The 15,193-nt window shown below is 36.3% G+C and overlaps 1 long non-coding RNA gene across 1 annotated transcript in view; it reads left to right on the plus strand.

Annotated features, from left to right (window-relative positions):
- The window catches only part of LOC143723984 (uncharacterized), a 36,463-nt gene that overhangs the window by 18,718 nt on the left and 2,552 nt on the right, over positions 1 to 15,193 (plus strand). Inside the window, exon 2 of the long non-coding RNA XR_013197209.1 lies at positions 5,967 to 6,093. This is a non-coding gene — a long non-coding RNA (uncharacterized LOC143723984). The remainder of the gene's footprint in view (positions 1 to 5,966; positions 6,094 to 15,193) is intronic.

Raw genomic sequence — 15,193 nt, forward strand, 5'->3', positions numbered from 1 at the left:
TCAACGAACGAAATGACTCGAAAAAAGATTTGTTAATTTTGAACGAGTCTTTTTCGGAGTCATTTCGTTCATTCAACGAACGAATGACTCGAAAAAAGATTTGTTCATTTGGATGAACGAGTTCGAACAGGATCACGAACGTGCATCACAGAACAGAGCAAGGCGAGCATTTGTGCTTATAAAACTTAAAGTTTTTTATTTATTTTTGAAATGACCGATCGCTTCACTAGATAAGACCCTTATTCATCGTCTGGTATCGTTTAAAACCCTTTGAAGCTGCGCTGAAACTGTCATTTGGTCCTCGAAACGTTTGTGTCCTATTGAAGTCCATTATATGGAGAAAAAGCCTGGAATGTTTTCATCAAAAAACTTAATTTCTTTTCGACTGAAGCAAGAAAGACATGGACATCTTGGATGACATGGGGGTAAGTAAATTATCAGCAAATTTTTTTTTATTAAAGTTAACTAATCCTTTAACGTTATCTTAGTAGCTATAACTTATAGAAAGAGTGCAACCTTATAAAGTTAAATGTATTGCAAAATACATAATGATTTGAGGACAAAGTTTGTAGTCAAAGTATGGGCAGGCCATAGTCAATGTAAAGCATATTGTTGATGTTTCGTCCCTATTAGTGAATGTTCCATTACTGTTTATAATCCGCCGTCATCGGTGGTCCTGCTTACTAGCCTGCGCGTTCACGGCAGGCTCCGCTGTGGGGGAGGAGCTGTGGAGGGAGGGCTGTAGTGCAGCAGAGAGCAAGGGGGTTGGACCTGTAAGTTGTGCTTGTTCAAATTTTCAGGCTAAGTCAACATTTTCTCAAAACTCCCTACTGCAGCTTTAAGCTATGAAACTTGCAGGAAGTTTTAATAGTACATAGATCTCTTATATACCAAAAGATCAAGGCAAATTTGGTTTCTCATGTCATGACCCCTTTAATTCATTGCCGTTCACTCACTCATGCATGTACTTACTCACCCATTCATTTACTCACTGACTCATTTATTTATTCATTCATTTACTCCCTCAATAACTCACCCGTTTATGAATGAATGAATGATTCGACTAAATAAGTGAGTGTAAACGACTTATCTTTCATTGACTTAAGGCCCATTCACTCTAAGGATGATAACTGTAACAATACAATTTTAATAATCTTAGGAGCCCAAACCACAACTATAACAATAACACACAGAGGAATGATATTGTTAGAATCACTTTCAGAATTTTTTTCCCCATGATGAACAATAAAAACATTGACAGCCAATCAGACTTTAAAGGGCTGAGGCATTTAAAGGGCACCTTTTATACATATATTTTTTATTATTATTATTTTGTCTTTCCTTTAGTGTTTAATATATATTTTTGTGCATGTAAACATCTGGAAGCATCTGGCGAATTATCCGACACCATTACCATTGATGTAATTCTGTTAACAGCTGCTAATGAAGCCGAGCTGAAACACTATTATGTTACATTTCAAACAGAGACTGGGGTCTGCTGACCAATCAGAGCAGATTGGGCTTTTCGGAAAGGTGGGCTTTAAAGAGTAACTAAAACAGCATTTTTTTTTTTGAAGAGGGGGAAAATAGGTGCTGCAGCAATGTACATGATGAGAAAAATAATGTATTTTGAACTTTAAATCATGTAAATTTATTCTAGCAGACCTCCAAAATAAAATTATGGACTTGTAAATAAGCATAATATCGGCACTTTAAAGCGGCAGGCGACATAACTGCAATGTGAGCTTATAATAAGGCTACTGTATATTGTTGGTGTTGCTATGGGGGCTAATAAAGCTATTTTTATAGTTATTGTTCTTGGTCTGAACAGGTCTTAATTGTCTTCACTCTTGCATTCTTTCATCGATTCATTGATATATTCATTCATTCATACTTTTATTCGCTGGATTTTTTATTCACTTACTGCAATTTCTCATCAATTAAATTACACTCATATTCCTTCACCCACTGCTTTAATGAATGAATCAGAAAGTCAATGAATGGGTAAAAGAGTGAATAAGTGCATAAATGATTTAAGGTTGTCACATTTTACTGGCAAACAAAGCTGCCTAATGTTTGACGCTGCAAATTTGTGTTAGAGTTCACCTAGTCTCAGCCTCAGATGTCACATGGACTGTTGGCTGAACATCTGATGCTCAAGGTACACTTCAAGAGTTTTGAAGTCAACATTTGATTGGTTGAACTCTACAGGATTTCCAGGAGACAATCTTAAACGGTCCGCCTGGAAACAAAGCCGATGTGATGCCAAACCCCCTTATGGAAGAAGAAAGTCAATGAGCGCTTTTAAGGATCAACTAAACGCTGAATTTTCGAAAGTATGTGAAGTTCGAGCGCCAGTGTTGCAGTAAACTTGCACAAAGTTCTTGAATGAATAAATTGCCAGTGTCAAGGTCATGGGTTCGATTCCCAGGGTATACATGACAGAATATGACCTGATTGCAATGCAAGTCATTTTGGATAAAAGTGTCTGCCAAATGCATAAATATAATGGGAGACAGATAGAGTGCCATTAATTCACACCTGCACCTATTTACTCACTTAACGTTCTTTATGAACAGTCACTCTCTGTCCTATTTGCTCACTCACTTGTTGAGCCGATATAATCCACATTGCTTTATCCACACGTTCTCCATAATTTAGTAATTTCCTCACTGACTAATGCTTTTCGTTTCAGTGTGGGAAGCCCCACACATTCATCACTCACACTCCTTTACTGCAGCCCCTCACACTGCTTCCGCTCGCGTCTGGCACACACTTCAAACTCTCCGTAATTAAACACATTCCTGTCCATGAAAATTTCTCCTCTTTCACTAGTGGCAAACTGGGTAAATTGTAATATTCAGAGAGAAATAGGAATTCCAGAACATGGTGCGCTTTGTGGGATGCCTTACAAGTCATTTTCCAATACATTAACCACTGATTAAAATCTTCAAACGGTGTCCCCATTCTCCTCTCCTAATCACGTTTCACTCAGCCGCTCCTTTTTTTTCTTCTTGTTTTGGTTTTATTATGCTCTCATGGAGGCAGCGTGTCATTACTGTCTGTTTCTTACTGAACATCCAAAGAATGCACAATGACTCACTCGTCTTCATGTTCAACCGCTGAAGCTGGCAGAAGAGAACAGAGAGAGAACCTAAAAAGGGAGACTTCCCTCTTAGAAAAAGATTGGACAATTAGCTATCATTGGCAACCACTTGCTCTGTAATGGTTTCGGGGGTGGAGAGGCTTTCCTTCTTTCTTTTTTTTTACCACATCATCTGAACAGCTAATAACAGTCATTTCCATGTGTCCAAACCGCCAGACAATGAAACCTGCAGAGGTACTGAAGGAGTTGTGGGCGGGATTTCTCCACCGTAATAAAATCCCAGAGGTGACTTCACTGCCTAGCCCTCTAGTCAAAATGCAAAAATGTCAATTAAGACTAAGTGTATCCCATCAGTCAAAAGGACACGGGAGGTATCTGCGCTCAGTTGTGGTTGACACCTGAGGATGAAGCGTATACCTGTGTCACAGTCTGTTTGTAACGCCTTCAAGCTAACTTATTCAGCTCCTTTGTGCTCTGTTTGTCTGTGTAAAAGAATACCCTTATGTCATAGCTCTGAGAGGTGCAGCTGGCCCTCATACATTGTTTCAAAAGGCATAGATAATCTAGTTGGCACCTACTACAAGAGAGATGGTCTGCAACATCTTTTTATGTTTTATCTTGTGAGAATAAATACACTAAAACACACAATAGAACAAACAAACCAAAAACCGGCCCCACATTGCAAACTAAAAAGAAGGCACAGTTCACCTAAAATATAAAATTCTCTCATAATTTACGCACCCTCAAGTTGTTCTAACCTTTCTTCTGTGGAACATAAAAGAAGATATTTGTGAAGAATTTTTTTTGTCCAAAACAACACTGGACTTTCATTGTATGCACAGCAAAAAAACCCACATTTCTCAAAAGATCTTCTTTTGTTTCCCACAGAGAGAGAGAAAAAAGATGAGAATAAGGGTGAGTAAATGAAGACAACATTTTCATTTTTGGGTGACCTATCCCAGTAAAAGATCATTGGGTTTCTTTAAAGGTCATTAATAATCATTTACTAATGCTGGTTTTGTTTCTGAAGCCTAAGATGCCATTTGTGGCACTTAAAGTCTCTATTACTTTTTGATGTAAGGACAAACATTTAAGATCAGGCAGGTTGCAACATTAAAGTACTGAGAGGCACTGGCACTCCCCCTAAGACATGTTCCAATTTGCCCTCTCCTCTCTCTTCCTCCTTTCCTCTCTCCATCTTCTTTTATTTTTCTTCTCTCTCGCTCCTGTTTTTTCTGTAGCACAAGCTTATGAAGCTTAAGCGAGGGTTTGATGTGACACACATCGTCATGCAGCTCCACAGTGAATCAGGGTTCAGATGGGTGGCTTGAGTCGGGAGGGAAAGTTAAGAACATTCCATGCTAACCCACCTGTAGGTAATGGTGGGACGAGCCGGTTTACTTGTCAAAGAGGCATAAGTATGTTGCGGTTCAAACTTAAGTTTGCAAACCGAGCTATACTCACTCCTTTACAACAGATGAATTTTACTCTATTTGTAATCGCTGATCTTTCAGAGATTGTCAGCTTCCAAAGAGAAACTGTCTGAAATAATGCTTTTTGTTTTAGCAATACACAAAGTGGTGCACAGTTTTAGACAGATGCAGAAAACAGGAGGAAAAATGCCAGGAATGATCCTTATACTCAGAACGGCAGGTCTGTGCATGGCATGCTGAACTTCTGTTTGCGAGCAGAATTAGCCTCGGGCTCTAGCCATTTTTCTTAACAAAGGGCTGGAAGTATAACTGATTAGTGTGTATCGAAACTACACTCACTGAGACCAATGCCTCCACATCCAATGGACTGACAAAATATTAATCTAAGCATACACTTGCACAAGCCTTGAATTAATATTTATTTGCATGCTGTGCTAATGCAATAATTTGATGCATTGTAGTACTTAAAAATGCCACACAGAAAAAAAAAAGAGAAGGAAGTAAGTCTAATTTGATTTAGCTTTGTTCTGTTGTTTCTTTGGTTTGTTTTTTGTTTCGTAAGGTTTGATGTTTTCAGTATCAAGTCATATAATTTCTAAGTCAAACATATCTCTGGGAAACCACATGGAGATGAATGGTCTATTCACTAGATCCCTATAATACCAACCTATCTTGTTTGATGTTGCATCAGGTGGCCACAAAAAGAGGAACATTCATTTGTATGCAAATATGGTATTTGACTGAAGGGACAAACATTTTCTCTCAAAGACAGCATTGCAAATGAGTTTTGCATTTTGCCTCAGTGTTTGCTTACCCTTTTGTCACTGCAATGTGTGCATTTAAGATGAAATAGTGATTTTAACAAAGAACTGAGTCTATATTGAGGTTATATATTATATCAGTTCTGTTAATTTTTTTTTATAGAAGACAGATACAGTTTTTGGGTTGTTTGTCTGACAGTTTTAAACAACCATTTATTGTCACTGCACTAAAAATGGTGTAGGATTAACTTTAAAACTTTTTTTTCTTAGAAATGACTAGTACATTTCTCAAATAATTAAAAAGAAATGGAAAAAAAACACACTGAAATCAACGTTAATTAAAGTACACTAAAAAATCATGTTCATGCTGATTCATAGTTTTAAGTTTGGTCAACTTGAAATGTGACAACTTGGATATTTGAACTAAAACTTAAAATTTTAAGGCAGCACAAACACTTTTTTATGTTGAGATTTTTTTTTTACAGTGTAGAAAGACTGAAATAGTATTTTCTTGTAAAACAAAGTCAAATAATCTTTGTTTTATTTACAACTTTGAAAAATCCTTTTACGGTGTGAAATTGTTCTTTCTCCTCTTCTTAATGTATATATAAACCTTTGCCTTCCTGACTATCAATAAAATGGCTCAAATGGTCTCATCTAATATAGGCCTCTGATAAAACATGGCTTGTGGCTTGTTTGGGTCTGTCACTAAAAAAAAAATGGACGAGGAGAGAGGACAGGAGGAGAAGGAAGAGAAAAAAAGAGAAACGATTGTGGAGCATAAGATTAAAGGGTAAGGTTGCTTCTACTTTTTATGTTATTAATGTTGAAATTGCTAATTATACTCTTTAGAAGTTTTGAAGGCTGGTTGATGATGCAGCAATTTAACTCATTTAGTGCAGATAACTTTGATCAAAGCTGTAGAGCCCAGGGTCACTGTGAGAGGGTCGGAGCTTAAAGGTAAATCATGGGGCATAGAACACTTGATTTTCAGGATGACCATGTGTAAACATTTTCAAAGACTGTATTTAAATATGTCAGAATGTGGTGAGATGGTGGGAGGCCCTTTTATCCCAGCCGTCTGCATGCTAACCTCTGCAAAACACCAGATAGATACATGAAAATATGTGGCCAAGCTTGTGATAAAGGCTTGTTTTCTGGAATATTAGAGCCTTTTGGCACATTATTAGGAATTTTAGGTATTTTAGGCATTTTAGAGCAATCAAGGGTGAAATTGCTCCTGAAAGGAACAAAGATAAACCTCCGTAGCTTGCGCACTGGAATTGCCTTCTTTTTCTGTTCATTAAGCTTCAAATATGTGGGAATGAAAATCTAGGAAATAGATCATCTGTATTTACTCTTCTGAAAGCCAGAGCAGTGACAAGTATATTTAGTTATCAAAATCAATTATGATCTTCAGCTACCAAACTTGATAGCTCATCTCACTTTGGTCATTCACCTGCAAAAATGGAAGCAGATGATCTACAAGGACCTCAAATATTATATGAGCGTATAGTAATCTGGCAACCACATCTGCTGCATTTTTAGTTATAAAAAAGGGCTGGGTCGGCTGTAAAATAAGGATTTCTCCAGTCAAGCGACTTCTTTCTTCTTTTCTCCAAGAACATGGACCGCTTTTGATTCACAGTTCATGTCAAATGCTCACTGATATCCTGTTGTGTGGGTGTGATTAATATTTGGTCAATTAAAATAAAGCCTTTTGTTGTAGTTCTTGCAGAAGAGGAAGTAAAAACTTAATTGAACAAATGTGGTTTTGCCTCCGCTAAGTGATATGTTATTGCACTTTTACCAGTCACAATTAAAACCCGCGGATACCATATAGGCACACCAGGCAACATTTTCAAAGTTCTGAAAAAGACACAAAATCCCCAGACCTGGAGGGAGAAAACAGTTTGGGTCTCTGTCAGATCGCAGCTCTCCCGCTGTGCGCCTGCAGAACGTGATGTTCTTAAAGACATGCAACAAGTGACTTAAGGAGCCCATGAGAAACAGAGCTCATGCAGTATTCACTACGGCTGAATACAGAGGGCGCACTTAAATAAGTCCAGATTTTGCTGTAAGGACAGGCAGGGGAACCGAGGAACAGGAGTGGATAGACTGTGAGCTAAAGGTTTTACACTTGGGGCCGGAAGAAGAGAATCGCTCGCTGGCTTAAGTCCATTTATAGCACGAGCAACGGGGAAATATTTAACCCTGTTGATCAATATTTCAAAGAATGGCTTCCAATGTCGTTCCCCATCTCCGCACCTGTGAGGCAGCTGTCACAGAGCCTAATCTAAAGTAAAGTGGAGCAGTCACGGGGGAAAGCGCCACTTCGCATCTTCCCTTTCTAAAAATGGAAGTGAATTCGCTGGCAGTGTTGTCTAAGGTCACCCGAAACATGTTGCAAATGGTGTTAAAAGCATGTACTCGCTGGCCCAGTCTCAATATTTCATAAAAACTCGGCGCAAATTATCCCTCTCGATGCCTCAAAAACCCTTCCATGCTGATGCAGCCTATTAAAATAATCATAAGGATCAAACTGTGATTTTAGCACAGATCAAGTATTTGTAAAGAAGCTGACAGAATGAGGTATGAAGCCTCTGGGGAAGAGGTGCATGCAGCACAGATGTATGTATTAAATTATAGTGTGGAGTTTCCTTTCATAGGAATTTAATTCAATTACAGCTGGAGTATATTGGCCTAGAATGGCTCAGAAATGGGTTCGTAAGTTATTGACTTATGTTCAAAAGAAAAAGAGGCACCAAGAGATGGAAAATCAAAAGAACATTTAAAAAAAAAAATGCTATTATTGTGCTTTTTGATTCTTTATTGGACTGACATGTGGATTGAGCAATGTAAAAAACCTGGAGTGAAGCTGGAGTGGACTGAATACAACGTGGGGGAGGGAGTTTCTGAAAACATAACTTCATGGAAAAATGAGAAGCTATCTTAGAATTCTAGAAGCAATGCGGATTATGTAGATGTTCAAGCAGAAGTGGAACGGGGTACATGGAACAAAGCACAACTCTAGTCTTCGGGGTGCATTGAAGTGAGGTATTACAATATAATCTTGATGTAAATGTCAGGACTTAAGACGATTAAGACTACTGTGTGTGAGTTCTCTTCTGATCATGCCATTGAGGTTCAATCGGTGCTGACTGTGGCTTATCTTAGAGCTCATCCACCAAACCTGAACTCTTCTAATCACCTTCAACTGGATCAAGTTCTTGTATTTGCTAGTCCCTTGCCACCTAGATAGTGCAGCTCTGACTTTTCTTTGCACATAATTACAGTTACTGTTATTATTATTGGTGTATTTTATGTTTTACCTAAAGTCTAGATATACCATTAGTCTTATAAGTAGTTTCCTGCACCAAAAACATTCGGCAGCTGCTATTTGCACTAAACGTAAGTAGCAATAGATATAGCAGCATTTTCTTTGCTATAAGTTTAAATAGTTAGATGCTATTTAAAAATAGTGAAGACACTATTTGCACATTAGTGTATTTTAGTATATTATAAAACAGTATGCAGTAATAAAAACATATTCAGTGTATTTGAATATTTATTAAAATGGATGCTGCTTTATTTGGTACATTATTTGTACCTGACATTGCCTCCCCTACACCTACTCTTAGCTCTAATACATTATTCCCACTATTTCCACTTTTTGAATATTTCCTCAACAATTTCCTCAACTGTTAAATAAACACTACTCTGAGCTGATATACATAGGAAAAGGCAGAAGAATGAATTCTGTAAAAGGCAGATTCGAACTTGGGTCGGTTGCATCAAAAGCTGATACCACTCGCCTTACTCTCCACACCACTGATTGTATTATCAGTGGGATTTGTATTGTAATTTTAACTGGGTTAATCAGATAATAGTGGATGGAGTAAGTGTAAATAGCCTCTGCCAACAAGGTGGAATATTTGCACTTGATGTGAATATACAATACGAATATGTATACATCATATTTTTGTTTTACATGACATTTAGTTTTACATGACTCTATCAAAATTATGTTTTTTCTACTGTATCTTTAAGACATATTAGGCAAAACAGTTTGGCATAATCTTTTGATATTCATTTCCTTGAGCAATAAAGCATTTTTTTTATTAATTTTTTCTTATTTTGTAATTTTTTGTTCATAAAAGAGAAAATTATATCACAGAAAGCCTCTTTGACTGTCATGGTGAGAAGTTTTCACAAAAATATGAAATATTACCTTTTTATGACATATGAAGGTTATTTGACATTTTCAAATATTACTGTATAATGACAAGAAAACATAATAATATTCATGATTTTTAAAAAAATCATCTATTAATACCTGTATATTCAAAGTGTAAGATAAATATCTAAAAAAATGTAACTTGATGGTTACACTCATTTTCTTTTTGTTGAAAATGGTATCAATATTTTTTGATGCATGAAACATGAATACAATACGAGTCAATTTCTAACAACTTGGCAAATGCTTTTTAAACTAGATTATTTTGAAAGATGTTTTTCTCATAGTTAATTTTCAGTGACCGTGATAACAAATGTGGGTGGCCATTTGTGTTCATGCTTCTGACGTCTTAACCATGACAATTTCTGAGCGACCCCCTTTCAGCTTTGTTTGATGGAATGTCATCAACAAGTGTGCTCTTATTTCAGAAGAGCAAGGAAAATCCTGTTTTCCTTGAAATGTCCTGTCTACGTAAAAATCAGACATTGAATAAATTGGAATAAATCCATGTAAATAAAAATATTTAATAATTGCAAGATAATAATCATTTTCACTTAACATTGCAGTAGAGTGGTGGACGAAAAGGCAAACTGTTATCATAATAATGATCCATAGTTTGTACTTCTTGCTGTTGCTTTCTTTTTGCATCATGACCTTTCTAGTGTCTGTGTGTGGAGAATTCCCAGCTTTCTGTCTTCTTCTTCGTCTAGCTGTGCGTCATGGTCTAATCCTAGTGAGGCCTATTGCAAATCAAAGGACCTTCTCTGTGATTGCACCAATTATTATTTTTTGTTTTGCCTTTGTTTGTGGTTTCAGTGTTTTACAGATTTCCAAAATCTTTATGGATGCCATCAGAGAGCTGAGGAATCTTTACTGGCATAAAGATGTACTCTGCAACACTAAGATCAGTTGAAAAATGAAAGAACATATACTGATGATAAATATCAAATATTGTTGAGAACTGAATGAGCGTATAATAGACAAAAACTAGATAGTGGCGGGGTGGGTGTGCTATACAATAAGGACAAATCTTAAACAAGCTCAATCCTGCCTGTTCATTTTGAATGTTCAGAAAATCACACGCATCACAGAACCACAGAATTTCAGGGGGCAGCTGTTGCATGCAGAGTCTGACATTTCAAACAAAGGGTGTTACCAAACATTATTACAATGCATGATAGCAAAAAAAAAAAAAAAAAAAGATTGGTAGCATTGATAAAAAAGGAATGTGGTTTATTTCCTCTGCATTAAGATGTCAATATTCATTATAGACAAAGCAATAATCACGTTGACAACAACATTAAAGGGACAATGACACATAAGAGTGACAACGATAAAGAAAAATCTAGTTTAGAACACAGAAATGCACTCTTTTTATTCATGTTATAGGGCCCTATTTTAATGATCTGAAACAAAAGTATTAAATACCAAACGCAAGTAACTTTGTGGGCGGATCGCGGGCGCTGTTGCTATCGGCGGGATAAATGACTCTTGTGCCCGACGCAAAGCTAAAATGGGTTGGTCTGAAGTAGCTACATTACTCATAGGTGTGGTTTGGGCGTAATGTGCAATAAACCAATCAGAGCATCATCTCACATTCCCTTTAAAAGCAGGCGTGCTTGTTCCATGGCGGATTGCTATTATAATGGCGGAGTTTTGGATTTGCACACGCTACACTATGGCCAAGCATGCACCCTTATAATAGCATCTGAATAACGCGCCACTGACTTTAGACTAGGTTTTTCCTGTTCTGTGGTGGAATTGTTTTCTAAAACTGCAAAATAGCACCAGGGAACGTTTGCGCCTGAAAACGCCTCCTCTTTTCGCTGAACCGCCCCTGGGAGTGCAAGTTCATTCCCTAATTTACTGACGTGCGTCTGTGGAGGGAAACGTCCGCTGTGCGTCGGGTGAAAAAAAGGAATGATACATGCTTCGTGTACAAAGTCAATTGCACTGGGTGCAAGATAGGGCCCTTAGTCTCATGTGGTTTTAAATGTCATGCGGTGCATCTTTTGTGGGTAACACTTTACTTAAAGGTATTCGTAATGTTTGTTATAATAAATTATATCTTTCCATAAATAATTGTAAAATGCATTATAATATTTGCAGATTCCTTGTTACATCTGAAATTGGTTGTTTGTCATGTGGTTTAATGCATTATACTCTCTAAAGCTAGAGGCATAACATATATAAGTATTATAATGTATTGTGGTAAACTCATGACACCATACAACGCATTATAAGGTGCATTAAAAGACACACACACACACACACACACACACACACACACACACACACACACACACACACACACACACACACACACACACACACACACACACACACACACACACTCATAAACACATATAAACACATACAAACACATTATAATATGATGATTTTTGTGGAAATATTGGTAGTATAGTCTATTACTAATATATGGTAATAATATTATAGAAAAACTACTTAACTGTTATCTTAATTATGATATAAGGACAGATGTACCACCCTTAGATTTTTACATAGCTGGATACTTGCATCCAAGCTTCAAAGCTCATATGTTACAAAGCTTATTAATTGTCATATTTCTTTTTAAATTCCCCAGCTGAAGGACTGATGAACTGCAGGTTAACCACCACCCAGGGCCTATTAGCACTGCACGTTCCTCTACATGCTCATGATCTTTTCATGCAGAATTCCTCGTGTATCTGCAAACCAATACCTGCTCAAACATTCATGTGTGGTCTCTGAGCATGTAGGGAGGTCAAAGTTCACCTGTGTTTGCAAACAGATAATTAAATGAGCCTTTGACTCTCAAGATCATAATTCCTTTAGCATGGTCAAACAACCATGGCCAAATGGTGTGGTTTCAATACACACGGCATGGTCTCTGCCTCTCGCATGTCATGCTTTTGATTCAGCTAAGAAAATAATAATGACTTATCTCTGGCTGCAATAAAAACTGTGTCATTCTGAGCTTTGCGTGGTGTGTACAGTCTCTCTGTCTGTTCTGTCCTGTGCTTGTAGAGACTGGCCCATCACATCAGCTTGACGTGATCCACCCTTGGGGAAAAACGCAGAACATTTATTTCACATCAGGCATTGGCACTGAGGTGCTTGTTTTCCATCGGCTGCTTTCCCCAGCTGGCCTCTTTTTCTTCCTCAATGTCTTTTCAAACTTCTGTACATGTCCCTGAGTGTCAACTTCCTGAACACGGTGATTGACACCACAGAAAACAAAGCTTTACTGACTGATATATAACACACAATATATGCAAATTAGCTCTTTCTTTGAAGTCACATATGAAGATGTGTGCCAAGAACCTGACTCTCAGTGCAAATATACAGTAAATACAGTACCATAAATCATGTTTTTCTTTATTATCATAACCTAAGTTCAAGCTGAAGCTCAAATAGCTCAAATAAAACACCAGAGTGAAGAATTTTGTTTTGCCTGTAACATATCAATGCAACAATGTTTGATTTCGTCTAATACTTGTGCATATTTTTTGTAAACAAAATAAATTGTGCACGTAGTCATATGACATTGATATTACGTAAAAGGCAGGGATCAAACTGACGTCATTGTTCTTATGTTGCCATCCAATGTGAACAAAATGTAGATGCTTATTGAAATCAACCGCTTATTCTCATAAAGTCTCTGTTCCTGCAGAACTGTTTATGTTTAGCCTTCATGTTCTGTTTTAGGTCTGAGAGCCTATAGATAGACAGATAGATAGATAGATAGATAGATAGATAGATAGATAGATAGATAGATAGATAGATAGATAGATAGATAGATAGATAGATAGATAGATAGATAGATAGATAGATAGATAGATAGATAGATAGATAGATAGATAGATAGATTGGATGGATGGGTGGGTGGGCGGATGGATGGTTGGATGGTTGGATGGATAAATAGATAGATTTTTTATTTTCTTATGACAATTTCTCTTGAAAGGTTAAGTGATTACTCTTGATTTTTCTGTAAGTGAATCGCTATTTCTGATGTAATTGCATTAAATACTGTATAGACTATAGAACAATTCTATATACAACAATAGTAGATTTTACTTAACCAGGCATCTCATTTAAAAAGTATGTTTTTAATGTAAATACTTTGGTCAGTTCAAGAATAATCTATGCAATTTTATATTATTTATTTAAGAATTAAAAAAGCAGTTTCATATATCCTTGTATTGTTCAACAGGTCGAAGTTGATATGGGATTTAAAATGTAAGTAATACAATACTTTTTAGAGGGAGAGAGTAATTAGTAAGGTGATTTCACTGTTAAAGATGCAATTAGTAGCTAGTAATTAATTACTTTTCTTCAGAGTAACCTACCCAACACTGATGACAATTAATGATTAAAAGGGTTACTTGGCTAATTTGTGCTGCAACATGTTTATACAAAGGCAGAGATGATCAGTTTTGCTACTCTATAAATGGTTGTTTGACTGAAGCCCTGAGGGCGTCTCTCTGCAGGCTGCAACAACGTGCGTGCCCTCCCTCTTCATGTGGTTTGCAATGGAAAAATAGTTTACTTTTTCCAGAGAAAAGAAAATTTAATTCTCCTGCTTTCCAAAAATGTAAAGATATATGCATTATACAAAATATTGGTCTGTATGATGACCAACACATCAGTCCTGTGTAATGCGTGCTTTTCTTCCTTCCTGCTGCACATGCAAAACAGGTCAAATGGGAAAGCTGGTAAGCAGGAATGTCAATATCACTCGTCATCCTCTTCTATAATTAAGTTCTTTATTGTTTTACAAATATTAAGTTATCCACAAAATAAAATAACTTATAAATTCAAACTTAAAAAATGATACCATTTAAAATAAAAATGCATATTATCGCGTTCACCCCGCACAGTATTTCATGTCAGTCATTTCTCCAGGATAATTGGTCTAAATGTGCAAACAATCAAATTGAATTAAACGTTAACCAGAACTCAGTTAACTGAAAACTCAAAATGCAACTGACTCAATATTCTTTTACAAATGCATTATTTCATGTTTTGGCATATATTTTAACATGAGACAAATCACACAAATAAATAAATACAACAACAAAGCAAAACAGAAGAACAGAACAAAATTAGAAGATCAAAATAAACACAAAAGGAATGATTCTTCTTTCATTTTGGGACAAATTCTAAAATTACAAAATGAAAAATTGGTTGGAGTTCCCTTTGATATGTATTGCGCAATTATGAGTAGTTATGATTTTTTTCAGATACCAAGATTTTAATCAGATACCAAGAAAGATGGTTTCGATGGGCAAAAGTGTTCAAAAGCTTATTCTGTGTATAGTTATTATTGATCAAAGTGATGGTTTTCACAGAAACTTCATGATTCAATGAAAAAACAAAACTGACAGTTAGAAGTTTCTTACATTGGCCATGAACAGTTATTTTCATAAAATATCACTAGATATTTTACTACTTTATGTAAGACAATGTAAAGAGGCTAAAACAACTCATGTCTGAACTGCTTTTACCAAAGAATGAGTTGGCAGAAATTTATATATATATATATATATATATATATATATATATATATATATATATATATATATATATATATATAATTATATAAAGTTTGGTGAGTTCAGGGGGCCTATAGCTCCCACATTACGGGTGTGGTGAT

The sequence above is a fragment of the Siphateles boraxobius genome, unplaced genomic scaffold (genome assembly GCF_051911475.1).
Source record: "Siphateles boraxobius isolate OS27281-9 unplaced genomic scaffold, OSU_SipBor_1 7, whole genome shotgun sequence".
Lineage (NCBI taxonomy): Eukaryota > Metazoa > Chordata > Actinopteri > Cypriniformes > Leuciscidae > Siphateles > Siphateles boraxobius.